At 51.4% G+C, this 9,091-nt stretch overlaps 1 long non-coding RNA gene across 7 annotated transcripts; it reads right to left on the bottom strand.

Annotated features, from left to right (window-relative positions):
* Window positions 1-887: 887 nt before the first annotated feature.
* LOC112657539 (uncharacterized) lies at window positions 888-7,292 on the bottom strand. Of its 7 annotated transcripts, none has more exons than XR_003135088.3 (6): window positions 7,081-7,292; window positions 5,176-5,249; window positions 3,981-4,192; window positions 1,793-3,864; window positions 1,362-1,425; window positions 888-1,104 (listed from the first exon to the last, which is right to left on the bottom strand). It is a non-coding gene; the product is annotated as an uncharacterized LOC112657539 (long non-coding RNA). The 7 variants fall into 7 exon arrangements; XR_003135090.3 differs by having other exon boundaries at window positions 5,176-5,244; XR_003135094.3 differs by lacking the exon at window positions 5,176-5,249 and having other exon boundaries at window positions 1,793-2,342; window positions 3,388-3,864.
* Window positions 7,293-9,091: the final 1,799 nt, after the last annotated feature.

The raw sequence follows: 9,091 nt of genomic DNA, 5'->3' as shown, positions 1-9,091 counted from the left end.
TCATGTCATGGTCTGCTGTTAAAGCAACGGTCCCTGTGCCATCAAAATCGCCTCTAGGGGCACCTGGTGGCTCAGTGGTTGAGCGTCTGCCTTTGGCTCAGGGTGTGATCCCGGGGTCCTGGGATCGAGTCCCACACTGGGCTTCCTGCATGGAGCCTGCTTCTCTCTCTGCCTGTGTCTCTGCCTCTCTCTGTGTCTCTCATGAACACATATGTAAAATCCTAAAAAAAAAAAAAAAAAAAATCACCTCACTCTTGGGGAACCACTGACGTACGTGGACCTACTTAGGTCTCAGCGATGCTAAGCGGCCTGCCCGGTGGCACACAGCACAAGAGCAGAGAAGCAGTAGTCTGTGGCTGGCCTCCGACCACTGAGGCCAACTGTTCCTGCAACACCCAGAGTCTGGAAATGCTCAGGGAGGGACGCAGAGGACTTTACTTGCTCAGGAATTCTGTTTCTGGACTTGGCGGATGCAGACTTCTCTCTTAGAGATCCTCCTAGGAGCAGGGCGATCCAGAGCATTGGTGGCTTGGTCATGGCCATCACCTCCAATGGAGAAGCTCTCATTCCATGTGGCTGCTGATTTAGACCTGGGTCCCTCAACCTTGACACTAATGGCATTTGAGGCCAGATTCTGTGTTGTTGGAAGGCTGCCCTGTGCATTGTAGGATGCTCAGCAGCAGCCCTGGCCTTGACCCACCGGACGGCATAGCGTCCATCCCCCAGTGGTGGCAACAATAAATGTCTCCTGGGGAGGGGGGCAAATGACCCCCCCTCGTTTGAGACTACCCCTTTTGATGCAATGAATGTGATTTTTAGTCCCCTTGGGAAATTCTAATATTACTGAAGGGTTTTTTTTAAAACCTTTTAAGAGAAAGGATGAGAAATCTGCAAGTAATATTTATTTATTTAAAAACAGGCTGTCTAAAGACTGATAAGCCTTGGAAGGGGAAAGGTCATTTATTATTTATGTCACTGGAGGCAAACTGAAAGCTAATGGACCTGAGGGCAGAAGAGAGAGAGAAGGAAAGAACAGCCATTTATTGAGCAGCCGCAGTGCCGGGACCTTGACACCCATTGTCCTCTTCAACTGTCTCAAAAATTCTGCAAGAGTAGGATTGCAAAGGTCAAAGTTCGTGTGCGGGTGAGAGCAGAGCTGGATCCTCACTGCTGGGAAGGAAGCCCACGCCCCCTGCCCCGAGTGCCCCAAGTGGAGACAGAGGACGACAGCATTGGTTCCAGGGCCTGGAGCCTGGCTGGCCAAACGTCCCCAAACCCCGAGAGTGACAGGACCTCATGGGGGCCATCAGCTGGCTATGCCCACAGCCCATCCTGTCATCAGGAAGAGAGCGGAGAGGCACCTTTAGCAAATAAACACTCTCCATCTCTTGAAGCTTCCCCAAAACCGATGATGCAGACTCTCTCCTGAGGTTAGGGGAAGAGGAAATCAGTGTGAACACGGAGTGGTCACCATGCCAGGAGAGGGGCCATCTCTTCGCCCTCTGCTCTGTACTCGGGCTCAAGCACATGGCCCTTCTCTCCATTTATACACAGGTGCAGGGCAAGTGTCAAGAAAGCAAGGGAACAATCAGATGTCCCTGCCAGGGTCCCAGTCACTGCAGACCTGGGATGAGGGCGTTTGAGACCACCAGGTCTCTCACCTGCCTCCCCCGCTCCTTTCAACTTAGCGACCCCCGCCTGGTTGCAGACAGAAGCTGGGGTCTGATGGATCAGCCCCTCGAAACTGGACAGCTAGAGAGCACACAGGTCACTCCTCGGGCCATCTAAGTACCTTCCGCCGTGCTTGGGTGATAAAGTCCGGCTCCCAGAGCGAGGGTCGCATTTGCTTGTTGCATCCGACAGCACGTAAGGAGTCATGGCTCCTTCCCGACTGGCCATCCTGACATCAGAGAGTGGACAAGGAGCCCCCCTACACCCTCACCTTCTTTGGAAACCATCAGAGGACTGGAGAAGCTTATCACTTCCAGTGGAAATTCCATCTGAGTGGATATTTGCCTTTCTTGAGGCTTCTCTGAGTCCTGGGCGCCCAGGCTCACGTCCACTCCATGGCAACCTTATTAAATACCGGCTGCAAGAGAAAGGTGAACACTACCCCTTTCTGTGATGGAAAAGCTTCCCGGCAGAAACGGCTACTCACATGCATGGGCCTCTCCCGAGGGCCCCGGCACCTCCGGGAGGTCAGCCCTCCGTTGCTCCGTCTGCTATGTGGAGCCACCTCTTACCCTCCTCGAGCCAGGAAGTCAGTGGGAGCATTTCAGATGAAAACTCAGCTATTTTGTCCAGAGTTCCCTCTACTTTTGTGTCCCCCGAGAGGAGAGATGCTAGAGTTAAGTCAGAGAAACAGAAGAATGAACTTGGTTGAACCGAGAAAGGCAGTCCTTGGCAGGATGTGGCTCCTCCGGCTCGCACAAAAGGATTCACCTGGGAAAGGGGCCAGCTCAGGACGATCTTTGTGAGCGGCTCCTTGGCCGGAAGGATCTGGCAAGCCAGCCAGGTCCCCGGGCCCCTCCTGCAGGGGCCCCAGCCTTGTCAAGGCGACTGGCCCCTCTCCCAGTTCTGCAGACTGTCCAGTAGGGGGCACTGTTGCCTCCACAGAGTTCAAACACCTGCCATTCTTGGGGGGCGGGGGGGGGGGGGGGGGACCGGGGCCTGCCCCAGGTGCCCCCGGGGAGAGTGGAAGGGAGAGGAGGCCTTCTCCAGCTCCAGCTCCAGCTCCAGCTCCAGCTCCGCAGCAGACTCAGGGAGCTGGTGTCTGCATGCTGCCCAGGCCAGCCTACCTGGCAAGCCCCCTGCGACAACTACGTCTGCATCCTGAGGGATGACAGCCACAATCGTTATGGCTGCTGTTTGCTGAGCACCTACTACATGCCAGGCACGCTGTGTCACCTCGCTAACACTTCACAGGAACACCGTGGGTCAGGTGTTATTGTCTCCCTCGTACAGGTATGAGAGGCAAAGCTCAGAGGCCGCCCAGTCAGTGAGCATGGGAGCTGGGCTTCTCTACACCCCAAGACTTGGGTGAGTCCCTCCCCGTCCCTGACTGAGCCCCCAACCCCCCATCTGTAAAAATCATCTGCAAGCGTTGTTGGGAGCCTGGGGGAGACATGTCTGGAAGCACAGAGGAAGGCATTAACCTAGCAGGAGAATCAGATGGCTCTATGGAGGGGGTGACGCCTCCCCTTGGACCCCAGGATCCTCTAGGTTGTGGCATGGGATAGGCACCGGTGAATGTTTGCAGAATTGGTTTCTTGTGTGATTGCTTACTGACGGTTTCTGATCTGAAGATGAGGTCCTCGGGGGCAAGGTCATGCCACCTGCAGTACCCAGCAGAGCACCGAGCACACGGGAGGTGCTCACTCTGCTCACCTGCTCGGATGGGCGAAGAATATAACCTCATCTTTCTGCTCCAGGGACATCTGGCACCGTCTGGACATAGATTTGGTTGTCACAACTGGCAGGTGTGGCGGGGTGTGCTAGTGGCATCTAGTATGTGGAGACCAGTGATGTGGCTGGGCGTCCTACATGCACACATCAGCCCCCCACAGCAAGGAAGTATGTGGCCCCAAATGTCAGTCATGCTAGAGGGTGAGAAGCCCACTCTAGTCCAACTTGTCTGCCCCCAAACGTTTCACCGATGGGGACAGTGAGGCCCAGAGGGGGAGAGGCTGACCTGGCTCTGCTGAGGCCCACCTGTATTACAGACCTGAGGGTCTCAGTGTGAGTCACCACATGCGACCTGGCAACAGCGAGGACAAAACCATGACCAGGCGCCCACGAGCCTGGCTCTGGATGGGCTGAACACAGGTTATCTCACTCGATCCTCACAAGCCTGGGAGATGGGTACTATTGTAAACCAAGCAGAGAGGTTAGACAATCTGCCCAGGGTCACGCAGCCATAGGAAACAGCAGGGCTGGGAGCCTGGGACTGTGGGGATCCAAGCCCACATTCTTGCCATTACCTGGCCTGCCTCCGGCAAAGCTCCCATGAGAAACACATGCAACCTTGTTTTCCAAAGCAAGCAGAAGCGTCCTTCCACGATCTCCGTTATCATTGCTCTCAGGGTCAACAGTGTTGCGCTCCAGTTGTTTTGGGGCTTTGCAGTCCTCAGGATCGGCGCCTTCCTGGGGCTTCGGTCTAGCGCTCCGACTTCTCCAAGCCTCAGTTTACTGCCTGGGAACAAATTTCAAGACCTAGTCTGTGTGCAGGGCAGCTGCATGGAAGGGGATCCCAGGGATGTGGTCCCTCCCCAGCGGTGGTGGCCGAGCTCGGGGTCTGTCCCCCTCTCCCCAGCCCTCCTTCTCCTCTGCGATTCCAGTTCTAGTTCCAGGGTGACCGGGTGGGCCTTCTCCACAGGCAGGGTAGGAAGGCTTTGCATATTTGTGTGGGCGGCCAAGCAGCCCCCACATGAGCCCCTGAACAAAGAGTCCTCATGACTCTTCGCCCTGGGCCCGTCAATGGAGCGCTTGTGACCGAGCAGCACATTGTGCATTGTCTGGGACCAGCGCCACCGCCCCGGCGAGGGGCCTCGATCAAGGTCACGGTGTGCGCAGGGCACGCAGTGCCTCCAGCAGGGCCTCAGCAGCGCTGCGGGGTTGTCCCGGGGCCCCTGAGAAAGTCATCCATTCTCAGAACTCGGATGGGCGACCCAGCCCTGCAGGGACAAAACCTCACATTCCGCAACGGAACCCTGAACTGAAATGACCCAAGACCCCAAAGTGGAACGAACCCCCAGATGAAGCCAAATGTTCATTTGTCACTGAACTGGAGCAACACTTGTGTGCTTTCCAAAACCATTCACTTGGAACACTCGTGCATTTGTTTATTCATCCAATAAACATTTATTGGCCACTGTCCTACGGGTCAGACACAGTTCGAGGCCCTGGGGGTTATGCCAAGAGTAAGACTGCGGTCTGTCTCAAGTTGTCATAGCCATGTAAACAGAAATGATGGAATATTCGAGAAATGGCGGCTGCACCCACATTCTTAGGGCAAGCTGGGGGGAAGGAGAGCCTCAATCTGTTGGGTGGAGGAAGGAAGATGGAGGAAGTGATGGGGGGGAGGGAGGGAGGTACCAGGTGCTACAGCAGCAGAAAGGGGAGTCCTGCTGCTGCTCCTGGCAACCTGAACTTGAAGCAGACCTGAATTCCACCTACCTGGACTCCAGGAAAGTCAGTAATATGAGAACAGTAAGAGGTGCAATTGAGTTTTCAAAGGTCCACAAACTGTGCTAAAGAGAATGCCAGGTTGTTCATTAATTAATGCATTAATGCATTCATCTTTCTTTCATTCAACAAGCCTCTGTGGAGCACCTACCCTAAGCCCGGATCCTCCTTAACCCCCAGGCCTTCCCATTCCCATGGCAACGATAAAGCATCTCCTAGGGAAGCCCACTCAGGCATGGAAGCCTGCAGACCTGAGTGCAAATCTCACAGCAAGTGACTGGAATAAAGAAATTTAATTGATTTAATTTAACCTCCCTTACAGCAATATTGGGAGAGGAGTGTATAGAAGAGAGTGGAGGAAAACTTAGCGGTTTGGTCTGAGAGTGTTACAGAGCTTCATGATGATGCCCAGAGACACTGAAGACTGGTATTTCCAAAGAGCCATATCTGACATCTGGGAGAGACTCAGGATCAAACACCAAGCACCTGCCACCTATTTGGGCATGTTAGCAGCCCAAGGAATGTTCTAGGGGGATTGCCTGGTGCTACAGATCTTATTTTCCAAAGATGGCCACAATAGATTCTCTCCTCCCACGTGGTCTTCTGTAGTATGACTTTTCCACCCTCCCATCAGGCAAGGGAGTCTAATTCCTCTCTTCGTGTCTGGGCTGGTTTGGTGACTTGCTTGACCAAGAGAAAGTGGCATTGCTGATCGTCCGGGACCTCTAGAGCTAGGTCTTAAGAGGCTGTGCAGTGGGCAGCCCTGGTGGCTCAGCAGTTTAGTGCTGCCTTCAGTCCAGGGTGTGATCCTGGAAACCTGGGATCGGGTCCCATATCGGGCTCCCTGCATGGAGCCTGCTTCTCCCTCTGCTTGTGTCTCTGCTTCTCTCTCTCTCGGTCTCTGTGTCTCTCATGAATAAATAATTAAAAAAAAAAGAGGCTATGCAGCATGCACTGGGGCCCCTTGGGTTGATCCAAGAATGGTCTCTCTCAGAAGTCAGTCACCATCTGTGAGAAGTCTGCATGAGACCCCATTTTTGGGTGTTCCTGTTGACAGCTGTGGCTGCTCTCCCAGCTGACAACCAGCATGCCATCATGCTCCGTGAGCCATCTTCGACATTTACAGAGTAAAATCTTCGGATAATTCCAACCCCAGTTAAATTCTGACATGCAGACAGCATGGAAGACCATAAGCAAGAACCCACGAGCTAAGCACGAAAAATTTCATGAAATACTGATGCATCTGTATTTTAAGGTGAAAGCTCTGGGTGGTTTGTTACATACAGCAATGGAAAACTAGAACACCTAGAACACCCTCGGGTAGCCTTCAAGGCTCTTTGGTTAGAGAGAACCCAGGGTAAGAAATTAATCTGGGCCCCTCCTCTGGGCTCCCAGGCCCCCCAGTGTGATCACAACCAGGGTATCCTAAACCCAAATAATTTCTTTATTTGTCTGTCCCACTTGACTGAGATCCTGGAGGGAAGAGAATATGTTAGGATTCTGGGGCTGCTAGCAACAGAAACGAACACAGGTTTACTTAAGCAAAAACAATTGATCTGGAGAATTTGGAAGAGCTTGAAGAATTCAAATAAAAAGCAAACACTGGATTCAGAAAGGAGTGAGGGTCCCTAGGGATCCAGGTATCAGGGACAGATGTAGGGTCTTTTCAAGTGCTATAAATAACAAACCCCCCTTCATCTTCATGCCACTCTGCTCAATATTCCAATTCTGGGGGGGGGGGATTCTTGGACTACAGAAGGACAGCCCCACCTAGATGACAGCCCAATCAAGGCTATCTCCATTGGGTGGGACTGTCCCCTACACAAAATCAAGGTAGTGACACCAAAAGAATGGGGAGTGGGTACTGAGCAGGTAAAGCTGGGTTATCACACTTACCTTAGCAACCCCAGTACGTCTGGCATGTAGTAGGTGCTCAAGAAATTCTTGTTTAATGGTTAAACAAAAGAATAAATGTACATGAATGGATGAATGAACAAGTGAATGAATGCCTGGACAATGACTGGGCAGTTGCCAGCCTCTGGAGACACCTGCTACATATGATTTGAACTCTCCTCCACCCAGCCAACTCTTCCTTTCTCAACAGAGTTCCTAAGCCTGGATTCTAGAATGTACAGAATTTTAACCCCCTCATCCTGTCTCCTTGAGAACATTAGACACTTTGAACAGGGCCTGTGATAATTCCTGAAAACACTCCTGGAGCAGGGACTCCCTAGCCCTGCTTGAATTTAATTAAGTTTTCAGGGGCAGGTGGTGAAGGAGACAGGTGTGAGGCCAGAAGCTGGGAGGTCTGGTGTTTCCTTTGCTGAGTCAACCAGCTGTTCAGCAGGAGGCAGCTGGACAATGCTCTGTCTGCTGGAGGCCACGCTTCACCCAAGGAGGGTGAGTCATCCACACATCTGCCTAGAAGCTGCCCATAAAGGACGTTAGACCCTGGTGCCTCAGCCCTTTACACAGTTTCCTGAGAGTAAATGGTTGGACTTGACCAACCCCTGAATGAAACCACGCTGCCACTATTGTTTGACATGCTCTTGGACACTCATCCTGAGTATATAACACAAACTAGAAGCAAAAAGCTAAGTGTTTGCAATATTGAATAGAATCTTTGATCCCTTTACAATTCATTAAAACATACAATTAAAGAAAAAATGAGAAAGCAAATTGGCTCAGAGTATATTGATACCTAGAAACATCCTAACTTAATTATATGATGACTACTTAAGTCGACAGCTACTCTTCAGATAGGAGGGAAAGGGGATAGAGAAGGAAGGTCATTTGTGTTGAGCACCTACTACGTGCTGAGCCCGTGCAAGACACTTATACTATATTGTGTCCTCTTATTCCTGCTACAAACTGGAGAATCGTATCTACCCCATTTTACAGGGGAGGAAACAGTCCTGAAAGGTGACCACCCAAGGTCGTGCAACAGCTAAGGGGCAGAGCCAGGCCTGGGACGTAGGTCAGACTCAGTGACTCATCTCCATTTCATGGAGTCACATGGCCTCCCAAGGAGTCAGCAAAGGAGGCTCTGGAGCTGAGACTCAGGGACCTCACTCACCGCCTCCTCTTGTTTTTACACAATTCTCACAAGTGCAGTTGTCTGATCTCCTGGTTCACAGACAGGTAGACACAGCAATAAGAAGGAGGCAAGGCTCCACGGGGAGGCGCACTGATAGTGAGAAACAGTGAGATGAAGTTCCCGCTACATTACATGGGAATTCCTTTTCATCAGACTAACCCCTCTGATTCTAACAGTTAAAATCTCTGGACAACACATTTTTATTTATTTTTAATTTAATTTATTTATTTTTAGAAAGAGAGAGCACACATGTGTGAGCTGGGAGGGGAAGGGCAGAGGGAGAGGGAAAGAGAGTCTTAAGCAGACTCCATACCCAGCAGGGAACCTGATGCAGGGCTCGATCTCACCACCCTGAGATCATGACCTGAGCAGAAGTCAAGTCAGTTGCTTAACCAACTGAGCCACCCAGGTGCCCAGGGACAACACATTTTAAAAAACCATCTGAAGAGGACACCTGGGTGGCTCAGTTGGGTAAGTGTCTGCCTTCAGCTGACGTCATGATCACAGGGTCCTGGAAGGGAGTCCCACATCAGGCTCCTTGCTCTGTGGATAGTCTGCTTCTCCCTCACCCACTGCCCTCTCCTGAATTGTGTGCACTGTCTTTCAAATAAGTAAATAATATCTTTAAAAAATTTTTTTGAAGGCACTGAAAAGCCACCAAAAATGGGAGGAGATCCAACTCTTAAAAAAATAGAAAACATATCATTTTATTGTTCTTCTCAAAGAAAAAAGCATTTGATATCATTCTCCTCTTCAGTTTTCAAGGTTACTGATTTCTAATTTATTTCATTATTTCTTTACTTCTGACTT

This window comes from Canis lupus, chromosome 8 (genome assembly GCF_003254725.2).
Source record: "Canis lupus dingo isolate Sandy chromosome 8, ASM325472v2, whole genome shotgun sequence".
NCBI classification, from domain to species: Eukaryota; Metazoa; Chordata; class Mammalia; order Carnivora; family Canidae; genus Canis; species Canis lupus.
The sequence above is the reverse complement of the archived record's forward strand: the minus strand, read 5'-3'. Positions and strand labels throughout refer to the sequence as shown.